Here is a 14,235-nt window from a genome sequence, read left to right on the forward strand (position 1 = left end):
TGGCTTAGGCTGATGGAAGTTGTAGTCAAAAGTAGCTGGGGAGGGCACTAGGTTGGCAATGGCTAGTATGGTCCCTCCAGCTCAGAGAAGCTTACTTCCAGATTTCTGAGCAATGCCGCAATCCCTTCTGGACCCATCCACTCAATTCCATGTCCTTCCTTGCCATCATAATGCTTATATCATAATGTAAAAAAGAAAGGACACATTTCTGATTGAACATTTTAGAAAGTTTGGCTTCTAACTTCTTTTCCTTTTAATTGTATTAAAGACAACTAAAGCATTCCTGACAGGAATGATTAAAAACAATCATGGCCATATTGTCACGGTTGCTTCATCTGCTAGACATGTGGGCATTCCATACATGGTGACCTACAGGTATGAATAATTATCATTTTCATATAAAGCAGGGTAGCAAGTTCAAACCCAGCATGTAGATGATACTATGTGCTAGGTTTGATCTTGCTACCTGATAAAGTAAGATAGGCAGCTAGAAGCTCTTGGATGAACCTGATAAGTTTCTTACCCGGCCTACAGTATAGCTCCTGATCGCAAAGATGCCACAATACATCAAAATGCACATAAGCCATTTTCTCTCTAAGAAGCAGGCAAAAGGGTTGTTAACCCCTCCTTTGCAGTTTGAACATGAAGATGGGCCTTCGCAGAGAACTTTGTGAGATATATATCAGCCGTTCACATAAAAACCAAAGGCCCTCCTGTGGGTTTTTTTTGGGGGGGGGGTATCTCTAGCTTTAATCCTACATGGTTCCCCAGGTGCTGGTGGAGTCATGAGGTCTCTGTTCTTAGCTGGAACAATACTATCAAAATTCAGTCCATCCTTAAATGAAAAGATGTTGCTAGCAACCTGGCAAGGAAAATGGGGGTGGGGAGAGTAAATAACCTGTCTTTCCATAATTTCTTGGTAGGGACATGATTCACTGTCGTATTTCATGCTGTTTGGGGTCCATTGGACCATTACTATGTCCCAGTATGTAGACGTTTCTTTCACCCTAATCTGCTATAGTTAAAAAAAATTGATTTCATCTCCTGTAATGTTATTTAAAGGACTGTTGATGTTATTTTCATGTTAAATTTTACTGTTTTTAGAATGCTTTTTCGTTTTCAACAAAAAAAATTGTTGATATGTTTGCTGCCCTGGCCTCTTTCAGGAGGAAGGGTGGGATGTGATGAATTAAATAAATGAACAAATAAATATATAGTGTCTAACTTTACTCCACCCCTTCAGTTCAAGCAAGTTTGGCGTTGCTGGTTTTCATGAGAGTCTGAAAGAAGAGCTGTACATTCTGGGAATGGACGGGATCAAAACAACATGCATATGCCCATTTTTTCTGAACAATGAATGCCTAAAACTCCAAAAGAAGGCGTAAGTGATCAGGATAGTGGGAAACTGGTATTCACCAGCCCCATTACTGTTAGCAGTTCTTTGATGCATTTGTGTTTTCTTCTCCCAAGTGGTGCAATGGTCTAGGGTTTCCTTTTGGATGAGAGAGACCACTGTCTTCCAGCCTTCACCAATCTGGTGACCTCCAGATCTTTTGCACTACATGACGGGGGCTGATGGGAGTTGTAGCCCAAAACCTCTGGAGGGCACCAGGTTGATGAAGACTGCTGTAGACTTATGATAACGTTGCAATATGTTTATTTTCAAAATGTACAAGTTGAGCAGAGGGAGGGAGGCAGTCACCTAGACAGACACTGCCTGTTAGGGATATGATCTGTTGGACAGTGCCGGTTCGAAAGTGTTCCATCGACCTAACAGGCTGGCATCGATTCAGGTTCGTTCTATATCCACTAGCTGCTACTTTTACCAATCCATGGGTTTTTTTGCTTGTAAAAATATTGATATTAATATTATTATTTTTAAGGAAATATTGATATTTTGAAGGAAATATCAATATTTACTTTAAAAATGTCAATAGTTAAAGAAAATATCGATATTCTAAAAAGAAACATTGACAAACTATTCTTGTTACAATTCATGTTTTAGAGACTTTTTTTTAAAAGTCCATTTTTAAAAATAGCCACGAGAACTCACTACATTAAAATCCGATCCTCAGTGATTGAGGTTAAGCAAATTAATGGAAAATTTGATACCAAATCAGAACTGGGCAGAATTCTAGCACATCCCAAGTGCCCGTCTCCCAAGCAGCATCAGCTTCTCTACACTTCAAACTGCAAAACATCTTCTTCTAGCAGGCAAGGAGACAATGGAGTCTGGTGGCTTCAGTGTCAGTGGGGCAGTGATATCGGAGCCAACAGTCTCCACTGTAAGGAGACCCAATTCCTGGGCCACCAACAATTAGTGCCCATTTGCAAGCGCCCACTGTATAGGCCCACTCTCTTGTTGCCCATTCTCTCTTGAGGGCCACTCTCCCTCCCACTTGTCTTGTAGGGAGCACACGGGCATTCATAAAGTCTGGGTAGGTTTGCAATGGGAAAGTTTGTAAGGATTGGCATTCCGAGCTGTATAAGTCTTCATAGGTCAAATCTAATACTTTGAATTGGCTCTGGAAATCAGTTCATCAAGTTCAGTTTCTGTCACCAGGGGCTTGAATCGGTATAAAGGTTATTTATCACACGACCTGTGTTATAATTAATTTACCAAATACCAGGATATCTATGTTACTCGACTGACAACTGTTTGGTAAATGGCCACTGTTAATAATAATGTAATATCACTGTACTGAGCTCAGGATGGTGTGCCAACCTATCCAGTTAAAGGAATCTTGTGGTGAACAGCACTGAATCTGAGCACTTCAGCACTAGAAAGCACATAGTCCCTCTCAATCTTTTAAAATCTTCTGTCTCTGTTCTTTAATATTAAAAGTGGCCAGGTTGGGGTCTGACAGTCAGCCCCAGACTTTCCTATAACAGTGCACATTATGAGGTGTTTCAACAACACAATCTGAAATGCTAATAAGAAAATATGGGTAGTTACCTCCAAACCTGAGCGCTGTGTACTACACTACTGCTCCAGCCTTTCTCTTGGGGCTAGCTAGAGCCCAGAATAGGAGCACAGTAGCAGCAGTGCAATGGCATTTAGTTAACAGGAAGGGCTGGGGCTCAGTGGTACAGCATCTGCTTTGCATGCAGCAGGCCTCAGGTTCCATCTCCAGCATTTCCAGGTAGAGCCAGGAGAGAACCCTGTCTAAAATCCTGGAGATCTGGTGTCTGTCAATACTGAGCTACTTGGACCAATGGTCTGACAGCTTTCTTATGTTCCTGTGTAAAGCTTGTTGAGTAATGAGTCCCAAAGAGAGGCATTGTTTCTCTACAGGATTTGGATGGGAATACACCACAACATTTTGTTGTGAGTCCAAATAGTAGTTACTGCTGGATTTGGTCTTGGAATAAAGCAGACTATAAATTGGGGTGAATACATAAATATATATGTATATTTTCCATATAACTTCAGATTCCTTCTGGTACAAACTGAGGATGCAGCCAAAAAACTGATGGAAGGAATACTAACTAACCAGGAAATGATTTTCATTCCATGGTGGACCACATTTATGACACTTACAAAGTAAGTATGATGGATGTAACGATACTATTATAGTTGTCTGATTACAAGCCAAGATTTAGATTAAGCAATACAACTTATTTATATTGCAAATGAATTTCTGAAAGTCAACATTTTGTCAAAGATGTACGTGCTATGATAGCAAGGAGTGGATCCATGTTACAATCTTTTATTATACACAATGACAATTTGGGTTGATTCCCCTAAAAAAACAGACTATTTTCCTAGTCAGGTGACTTTCATGACAAGCACTATTGCATCCCACTGTTCTGGGTAATTCAACATATGTTGAGATTGCAGGCCAAACTATATTCAGACATCTTCAGTGCTGAACATGTGCAAACATGGGCCATAGCATGAAAATACATTTAAGCATCCACAGGACCAGGAAAATGGTTGTGGGGTTGTGGTCAAAGGTTCAGTGAATACATCTAAACAAATTCCATGTTAAGGATCATTAGGAAAGGGATGAAAATTAAACCGCCAATAGTGAAATAGTATGACCATACTTAGGAGCAGAGTTGGCACCAGACTGCCTTGGGCCCTTGAGCACCAGATCATTGCAGGTCCCCCGCCATTTGTGCTTGCATGCGCGCACTTTAATTCACGTGTCGCCACGTCAGTGCACAGATACTGTGACACAAGAGGTGGCATGGCCGGGCGCATTAAGTGCATGTGTGTGGGGTTGATGTCTCCTGGCAGAATGGAGCTCCCACTCCGTGCCACCATCTGGTGACAGTCGGCAACCCGATGCCCTTGGCCAGTGCCCAACCTGGACACCTGCTTTGGAGTATTGCCTGCTTTGGAGTATTGTGTACAGTTTTGGTTGCCCTACCTCAAAAAGGATTTTACAGAGCTGTAAATGTTACAGAAAAGGGCAATCAAATTGATCAAGGGGCTGGAGCAACTCCCATGTGAAAAAAGGTTACATGTTTGGGGCCTTTTAGTTTAGAAAAATGATGGAGGAGGCATGATAGAGATGTATAAAATTATGCATAGAGTAGAGAAAGTGGATAGAGAGAGGTTTTTCTCCCTCTTATAAAGCTAGAACCAGGGATCATCCAATGAACTGTAATTTGTTAAGAGTGCTAGGAACTGTAGCTCTGTGAGGGGTGAACTACCATTCCCAGGATTCGGGGGAGGGGAGAGATGCGCTTCAAATTTATGGTTGTATGCATCTGGAATGTTTAATTCTCAGATATCCCAGATTACTACTGACTTAACCCCAAACTATCCAAAATGGAAAGTGCACCACAATGGCCAATTCACAGTTGAAGCCTGGTCTCAGGACAAGAGAGGCTGAATGCTATTGCCAGGAAACGTATGGACTAGGTTGAACTTATGGCCTTTCTTTTCTGTCCCTGTCCCTGTGTGGCTTTAATTGCAGGTTTCCAGGTGGCTTTTTGTTTTCCGTTTTAGTGGCGAGATACTATTAAAGCAAGGCTGGGGAATCTTTGGCCTTTCCATTAACCCCAGCCAGCATTAAAGCAAGGCTGATGGAAATCCAACAACATCTGGAGGGCCAAAGGTTCCCCACCTCTGTATTAAAAGCTCAGGAACAGAGCCAGTAAGAAGGTGGCAAGGGTGGTGCGAATGAACAGACCAGGGAGGTTTTGAGGTTGGCCAGGATGCTTAAAGCAGTAGGGTGGTGTGACTGACAGCAGCCTTTTATATACTGGATCGAACTAACCAGCCCAGTCTTTTGATGAAAATGTCTTGTCAGGATATTTTCTTTTAAGCTTGTGTAATATTTATGTAAAAAGACGCTGAAGGAGTGGCAAGACCAAGGGCAGAACACTCCCAACTGGTTAACATTTTGCTGTGCCATCAAAGTTGCATGTGGGGAGAAGAGCCTGGGAAATAGGGGACGAAAACAAAAACAAAGCAGAAGCTGAAGACTGTTTGCTTTTAGCATCAGCTAAAGCTAAACCAGAAGGAAGGACGACAGCAAGACCATAGCAGGTAGGTAAAGAAAGGCAGGGTTTGTTGGCTGTCGTACTGGCACAAGCCAGTAAGTGCTCAGCAAGCTTCTCTCTCCCTAATTCTGTGGGCTGAAATCTATTTTAAAATAAGACCAAAGGCAGCACTCAGTCCATGTGATTAAATCATCGCCCACCAAATCTGCAAACTGATGCACATTTACCTGGGAGCAAGCACCGCCGAGCTCAGTGGGGCTTGCTTCAGATCTGAGTAAACATGCATGGGATTAGAGTGTCAAGTAGGCAGCAGTGGGTTTCTGATGGCATGGTGCAGTGGTAGCTTTCCGTTTCTGCCTGCATCAAAGGAGTGCAGCTGTTTCCATGGATTCTCTATAGCAACTAGCAAACCAGTTGGGCAAAGTATGCTTTTGTTTGTTTTGAAGGCTGGGTTTCAGGGAGGGGAGAGAAATACTACTCCAGTTCGACTTAGTATTTTCACTGTGGTGCTAGGTGGGCCAAAGATAAAGCCACTTGTTCGTACTTCTAGGGAGGCAGGTTGGGAGGCAACTGTTTCATAACATGACCATAAGGCAGGTGTTTTCTTCTTTTCTCCTGCTGTTTCTACTTTGCCCTGGCATAAAAAAAAAAGTTTGATGTTAGAATTCATTTGGTGCACATAGATTTCTTTCACACACTGATAAGTGTCCTGTGCTACATTATGTGTGCACACTCATGGGAGTCCACTGTATGGGTGGTGTCGGGGGATGTGTGTGCAGGTATACTTTTCCAGGGCCCTGGAGGTCCCTCCACAAGAGCCGGCCTAGGCTGCAAGCAGATTACATGTCAGGAAAAACAACCACCACCTGAGGCTAAGTTAGATCTCATGCTTCAGGAAATTTATGCAAGTTGTTTCTTTGTAACTATGAATATGAGGTGGCCAAGCATCCACTGAATCCAGCAGAACTGAATATGCATCCTGCTAGGCAGCAAGCTCCTGAGCTAGAATCCCTCTGAAACATATAGATAGGCAGACAGTGAATGTGTATACTTTCAGCCTTTCCCAACCTTTGGGCCACAGATGTTGCTGGACTACAACTTCCATCAGCTGCAGCCAGCATGGCCAATGGTCAGGAATGATGGGGATTGTAGTCCAGCAACATCTGGGGACCCAAAGGTTGGGAAAGGCCACTCTAGGGCATACAGTTTGAGAGACAGAGATATGCGCTTCTAGTCTCTCTCAGTAATTCCTACTGGTATTTCCTATGCAACGGCAGGTGCCAAAAGGATCTGGCAGCAGACCAGCAAGAGGAGGAATGGACAAGCGCCAAATTATTAAGAACATTTTAGCTCCCAGGAACAGTGGAAATGGTGTTGATAGGATTTATGCATGCCCCAGGATACGTGTGAGCAAATGAGTAAGAAGGATGGGCAGTTAAGGCTTGACAAAAAAAGAGGACATAAAAGGTGACACCTATCTATATTAAATTTGAATGCTGTAGTTTGTATGTATTCACACAAATTTAGAACTAATTACTATAATTTAAATAGAAATTTAAGTAGAAACAATACATTCCACCATAGTGGGGAAAGTACCAGCTGACTATTATGCCTGCTCTGGCAATAGAAAGGGGAATGCTAACTGTTAGCAAGCAACTTCAAGGCTCTTGAGGCTGAATGTGACTTGCACCTTGCATTTAAAGCACCATGATACCACTTTAATAGTCATGGCTTCCCCCAAAGCATTTTGGGAACTGTAGTTTGTTATGGGTACTGAGCATTCTTCGGAGACCCCTATTCCCCTCATAGTGCTACAATTCCCAGAGTGGTTTAATGTTCAATCCCTCTTCCCAGAACTCTATAATTAATACACAATTATACATAATGCAATGCCATGCCATGACTAATACAAATCAGACAGCCAGAACTGTCAGTAGCTTATAGGGCACTAAAAGAAGCTAAAAGACACCAATCAGTTTGGTGTAGTGGTTAGAGTGCTGGACTGGGACCTGGGAGATCAGGGTTCAAATCCCTGCTAAGGCATGAAGCTCACTAGTTGATCTTGGGCCAGTCACTCAGCCTAACCTACTTCCCAGGGTTGTTGTAAGGATAAAATTGGGAGGGGGAGAATGCCACCTTGAGCTCATTGGAGGAAAAGTGGGATATAAATGCAATAAAAATTAATAAAGCAGTCCCCCATTTTTTCCAAACAGGTGAGGCCTTTCTTGTCCATTTTTTCAAAACACAGAATGGATTGAGCCCAGATAAATGACACTTGGGTAGTGTGTCTGTAAAGGAGGGATGAGGCATGTGTCTTCCTCCAAATGATGTTGGACTCTCACAAACATCAATCCCAGCCAGCATGGTAAGTGGTCAGGATGTTGGGAGTGGTAGTCTATCGACATTTGGAAGACCCGAAGTTCCCTGTCCTGCAAAGGAGTACATCTACTAGGTATGTTGCTTACTTTTGTTCTAGTTTCCTGACTTTACAGGCTTGTCCTTTACTGTACTTGATGGCAATTCCTCTTACTGGCTTTTCAGATTTGCTTCTGAACTTTTCAAGGTTCTGTTTATTTGGTTTTCAGCCATCTTGATATATCATATCACCTGCTCTGTAAAATTATAATAATAATAAATAATAAAATTTTATTTATCAGACGCCCATCTGTCCGACCGAACGGACACTCTGGGCGACGTACAATATAAAATACAATCTCAACATATACATAATCATCATAATATTAATATCATAACATCTCATCTAACAGACCATCCTACGCTAATACAGTATAAAATCTAGCCCACCCCAGAGATCCCATAGGCCTGCCTAAAGAGCCAGGTCTTCAAGGCTCGGCGAAAAGTCAACAGGGAGGGGGCATGCCAAAGGTCAAATTGTGCCTTGTTTCTTCCACTAACGTCCCTATGGCCCAGGGATGGGAAATCTGTAGTCTTCCAGATGTTGCTAGATTACAACCAAAGCTTGGAAAAGTTACTTTTTTGAACTACAACTCCCATCAGCCCAATCCAGTGGCCATGCTGGCTGGGGCTGATGGGAGTTGTAGTTTAAAAAAGTAACTTTTCCAAGCTCTAATTACAACTCCCAGCATGCCTGTTCCTGGCTGACGGGAGGTGGCATCCAACATCTGGAGGGCCATAAATTCCCTATGCCTGCTTTAGCCTGAATGTTGTTGCTGTTTCACTTTTGGTTTTTAACCTTCTTTATTACAGTACTAATTTTATTTTACTTATATGGACAAATAATTGTCTCAATAAGGACACTGTTTGGGGTTTTGTTTTGTTTTCTTAACTGCAAAGTCTCTTAGACTGTTTTACTTGTCCCACAAGTTTGCCCGCTAAGTATACTAAGGCTGGGCTTGCCAACCTTTTCAAAACAGTGTGCACTTTTCAAATCTTGAGAGCTGTGAATGCCAGTCACAAAATGGCTTCTCTCTCTCTCTCTGTGATAACTCAAAATTAGAGAGAGCACAGTTATGGTGAAGATTTTCCCATAACTGTATTTCTATACTAGAAAAGGCATGACCTGCTGAATTTGTGCCTGCCATAAAGGCACAAGAACCTTGTTTTTCCCCAGTGCCAACCCTAAACCACAGCTTGGACTACCATGCTGTATTCACTTACCTGGGGGTAAGCCCCATTAAACTCAGAGAGACTTAATTCTGAATAAACATGTATACCATTGTACTTTAACTACACAGTGGATTCCCTGGTCTTTAGCTCCTGAACAGCAGGAGACATTCCTAAGCTTCTTTGCAAAGTTTTCACATTTGCCTTTGGGGGAAGGAGAGGGGATTCTTTAACATCAACCCACACACATTGTGTAGCAGGATCTGCAGAAAATAACTTGTAGGAACAACCTGATCTCAGCTGAATGCACATTATTTAACATGCAGTTTGGCCCTCAGTCATCACAATCTCTGGACAAGATGGCCTGCCTCAGATCAATTTTTTAAAGCAAGGATGTTCTGGGAGGAAGGGTGGGATGTTAAATAAATAAATAAATAAATGTGCAGGGTTATGTGCAAAAGGCTTTTCTTAACTGGCAGTTAGCCAGTAAGCCTTTGCCTCTTCTCAGTATCACAACCTTTGCCTCTAGTTCTTCTGTACTCCTCTTCTGTCACACCACCATATCTCCTTTGATGTACTACTTGGCACATGCTATGCATGCCCAAAAGCTCCATATATCTCTCCATCTTCTCTGAGCACCACTGGAGTTTGTCCCTCATGGCTACGTTCGCAGCAGTCTGATGGAGATAAAATTCTTGACACAGAAGGCAATAACCATCTCTTTTTGCGGTTGCTACTTTGTCAACTTCATAACAGGATTTCTCAATCGTTACCTTCAGATTTTGATGCTGAATAGGCAACTTGCCAACATTTCTCACAACCGCTGTCACATCATGGCCTTGTTTGACCAAAAACTGGCCTGTTGCACCAAGAACTGACAGCTTCATAATCTGTTAATAAAACAGTAAACATTATTTTGTGGCAGTCATAGTACTAAAAACTATAATTAAGCTTTGAAGAGCCTTGAAGCACCCTGGCTTTAGTAAAGAGGTACAAATGTACCAGGACTTGCCCTCTAACAAAACAGGGAGGACCAAGATGAATCAGACCTCCAAAATTGGTGTATGTGTACCACCCCAGTCTATTATGGTAAGTTCACACTCAAAGCCAAACAAACACAATGTAGGCAGAGAAATCCTATGAGGAAATCCATTTGGAAGAACTGCCCGAGCAAAGGTCTTGCATAGGCCAGGGCAGAAGGTAGGAAGAGGCAGGTGAAGGGAAAATAAATATGATACCTCCAGGGCTAGTACGGTTTCCTTCCCTTACTGGGATCTTGTTGAGGAAATGGGAGAGCTTTGGATCTTGTAGATCTGAAGTCTCCCTTGACCTGTCCCCAACATGCCTATTCTTCTTCCCCAATGCCATTTGAGCACTAAATGTGAGACCTGGAGAGGACCCCAAAAAACTGGAGTTTCTGGGTGGAAACTGGAGACCTGGCAACCCTATTTAAGACTGTTGAACTAGGACCTGATAGACCAGCCATGAAGCTTACTTCATAACCTTGAGCCATTCACTGCCTCTCAGCCTAATCTACCTCACAGGGTTGTTGTGAGGGGGAGAACCATGGATTGTATTCAACTAACTTTTACTTCAGAGTACACCTTTGAAATTAATAGCCATGACTAGCTTAGGCCCATTAATCTCAGTGGGTCTACTTTGAGTAAAGGTGGTGTGGATGTAGTTGTAATCAACCTTTACTCAAAGTAAACCTATTGAAACGGCACCAATTCTCCAGGATTTCAGATAAGAGTCTTTTCTGGCCCTACCTGAAGATTGAACTGTTACGAATGGACCTTGAACTTCCTCATGAGCAAAGCTCACAAGAAATGCAAGTTCCCCTACTGAGAGTGCAGCAGGATCTTTTGCTGGAGTTACCCACACGTCACCCCCAGAACATGTATAATTTTATCCTTAACCCAATGACACATACACAGAAAGTAAAATAAAGAGTGGTTTTATTAAAAGAAGAAACAAGGAAAAACATTGCAGTTTACAATTACAGTTAACAATGAGCAGCTTTCTAACTATTATTCATTCATTCAGCAACACTGGATAGACTAAAGCAAAGAGACTAACCCCATGAACACTTTCACATAAGCTCACTCACACAGAAAGAAAAAGGAAAGAAAAGGCCCAGAAGTTGCATATACCTTTCCTGGAGAGTTGCTGCAAGACTAAGGCTGAGAGAGACTTTCATACAGTATGTAGCCCAATGAGCCAAACACTCTGCCCTCATGGAACCAGCGCTAGATTTGAAAGATCTCATTCAAATCCTTAGCCCTGAATTTCTGCAAATTGTCCCAAAGATGCTAGGGTGCGTTGATAAGAAAGGCAGCTGTTGAGCCCTCCAGGAGGAACTGCCAACCCCTTCCACCCCCTCATGTTTTATACCTTTTCCTAACTAAACTGACCCCCATGTAAATGTCTCCAGGAAGGTTTGGACGTGACAAATAAGAACAATGAAAAGGTTTTGGATCATCAGTCAAGGAATTTGTTCTTTTTTTCAGAAACCATTCCTTGAGGAATTCCCAGATAATGACTGCAATCTCCTACCTGTGAAGTCCTAATGTCCTGTCTCTTCCTAAAGGTTAAGATTATCATAACCGTTATGCAGACCATTTCCTAGTTTGAAAGGAGCTATCCTGTCTCCTCCTAAAGGCTTAAATTATCATAACTGTTATGCAGACCATTTCCTAGTTTGAAAGGAGCTATCCTGTCTCCTCCTAAAGGCTTAGATTATTATAAACATTTCCTTGTTTGAAAGGAGTGCCTGTTCTTACTGGGTGATGTGATGTTCCTATATATTAGTGTATATATGGTAAGTGCTGGTTGTTTAGAGTATACATGGTAAGTAGTGAAAGAGGAGGGGGAGTGAATGGGCAATAGAATGCTTGATGATTGGCTGAATGTTTAAAATGGATGACAGTATAAATGAAAGGATGACAGGTAAATCTGGGTGAATGTGAGGTGGTGAATTGTGGAATCTGGGGGGAGAAGAGAAAGAGTGGATTGCTTGGTGGGGTTTAGAGAGTTGTTTACCAGGAGGGAGGTGGAGTTCGGATTAGTATTGAGTAAAACCATATGCTTATGTGCCTTAAGAAGAAATCTTGTTAATCTTGTTAGCTGTGTTATCTGTAATAAATACTTAATTTGGTTTACCAAAGGCCTGATCCTTGGCTGGGGTTTCACAGACCAGAAGGGAGGGTAAGGTAATGACCAAGGCTGAAGGGGAACTGTAACAAATGGTGGCAGCGGTGAAGAGAATAACAATACCAGTATTCAGAGTCTCTGGGAATACTAGTATTGGGACGTTACTGGTGGTTGCCTAGCAGGGGGATCTGTTGAGATCTGTGCTAGAGTGGATAGGTAAACCATAAGAGAGTGCGGTCCGGACTGGTGGAGTCCCTGGTGGTGCCTAGAGACAGGCAGTAACCACGAGCAGGTAGGAACCTGACAGGGAGAGCCAGGGAAGGACGCCTCACAGGTGACATTCCCCAAATTTCCATAGGAGTCAGGAAGTCTATACCTTCAGGCTTTCAAGATATGTACTCAGGGGTCACAGGGGGGCTGTCTCCCAGGAATCTTTGCTGTTGCAGGTTTTCCAAACTCTGGTTCACTGAGGTGAATCAAAGATTAAAAATTCCCAATATTTGATTCCTTACAGAACCTGGACCTTCTGCATTAAAACTATATACTCTTCTATTGCCAGGAAATGTCCTGGCTGCAAAAATGTGGACAGAAATCCGTAAACAAGGACAACCCATAAAAATATATGAATGAATGGCAATCCAGGCTTGTGGGGTGCATCTTTTAGAGATGGCAACTTGTCCTGAGTATAGGCTCTGTGAGAGGAACAAGAGGGAACTTCCAACTGACCAATAGTTCAACAATACACAATACTATGCAAACATCCCATCAAGTACTGCTCACTAGTGTAGACAGGCACACTGATATAGGTATTGGAGGCAAAAAAACCCAGTACAACATTTGTGTGTGGATAATGTACACAGAGAAAACTGGATCTGAAAGCCCCCCATGTGCATTATCACCTCAGTATTGTCATGATGCCCTTGGTGATCAGTCTGGTTCTTTTCTAGCAGGAGAGCAATTCCTTGGTTTTACAGGAAAGCTCATCTGGTGGAGTTTGAAATGAATTTAAACCTAAATCGAAAGAACTGTGCATCTAGTTTCATGCATCCAGGGAAACTTTGGACTTGTGCTTCTCAAACAGCAGGCCTTTACCTTGCTGACCTCATTTGAATTGGAGGGGAGTTTCCTAAGCAGTAAGAGACAAGGTCAGAAGAAAAGTAAAGAATTCTACTGAGAACACCCATGCCATTGGAATGCCCCTAGAGCAACTCTTTAGGCTCCAAACCTTCTCAATTATCGTATATTATTATTTATTCGATTTCTTCCCCACCTTTCTCCATGAGGTCCCAGGGTGAATTACAACAATTTAAAAACATAATATTAAAATAAGTGAAAGCAAATTACAGTCAAGAGAATTGGGTGGGTCCTAAAATACACTAATTCACAAATACCAGCCAAAATAATCCATCAATTAACCATATTCCTGGGAACTGAAAGTAAGCTGCAGCAAATGGTGGAGTTGTTTGCTCAAAAGCTGTTGTATCACTTCTCTGTCCAGCACTGTTCACATCTGCTAATATCTTTCTTTCTACAGATAAATAATCTGGACTCATGAAGGCTATTTTGTTCCCAACCCAAATGGTTATCTAGTTACTAACGCTGTAGCAAGAGGAGACGTAGCGGGGTTCATGCTGTCTCTTCTCGACAAAAATGAGTGGATATGTCTAGGGATAGCAATGTGTATGGTGGTATAGCAGCCTAAAATGAGATTCCCAAGCTGAATTTCAGATAGTAACCCATATGCATCCATAAAAATAAAGAATGACATTTATTTTGTGTTTAGGGTTTTTAAAATCAAAATAAACTCATAAATTACTTTTATATCAATTTATTGTGTTTGTTGATTTTGTCTGTAGTTTTTTTAATCCCAGAAACCAATTCTTACATTGTTTTGTGTTCGCATATGTGGTGAACCTTTTGTTACTGGTTTATGGTGAATGAGCAGATTGCTCGAATTGGTTCCTCCCTGCTAGTGAATGGGATCAGCCAAACAATGGGTTTTGCCTTGGCATTATACTCGAACCAGCAGTCATGGTTTGT

General features: G+C 42.1%; 1 long non-coding RNA gene across 3 annotated transcripts; it reads left to right on the forward strand.

The window, feature by feature from the left end:
- Positions 1–1,278: 1,278 nt before the first annotated feature.
- On the forward strand, positions 1,279–13,955 carry LOC133363749 (uncharacterized). 3 transcript variants are annotated; one of them, XR_009757749.1, is made up of 4 exons: positions 1,279–1,381; positions 3,434–6,924; positions 7,671–11,632; positions 13,730–13,955. It is a non-coding gene; the product is annotated as an uncharacterized LOC133363749 (long non-coding RNA). The 3 variants fall into 3 exon arrangements; XR_009757748.1 differs by lacking the exon at positions 13,730–13,955 and having other exon boundaries at positions 7,671–7,822; positions 11,553–12,271; XR_009757747.1 differs by lacking the exon at positions 13,730–13,955 and having other exon boundaries at positions 7,671–12,271.
- The last annotated feature ends 280 nt before the right edge of the window (positions 13,956–14,235 follow it).

Source organism: Rhineura floridana, chromosome 9 (genome assembly GCF_030035675.1).
Source record: "Rhineura floridana isolate rRhiFlo1 chromosome 9, rRhiFlo1.hap2, whole genome shotgun sequence".
Lineage (NCBI taxonomy): Eukaryota > Metazoa > Chordata > Lepidosauria > Squamata > Rhineuridae > Rhineura > Rhineura floridana.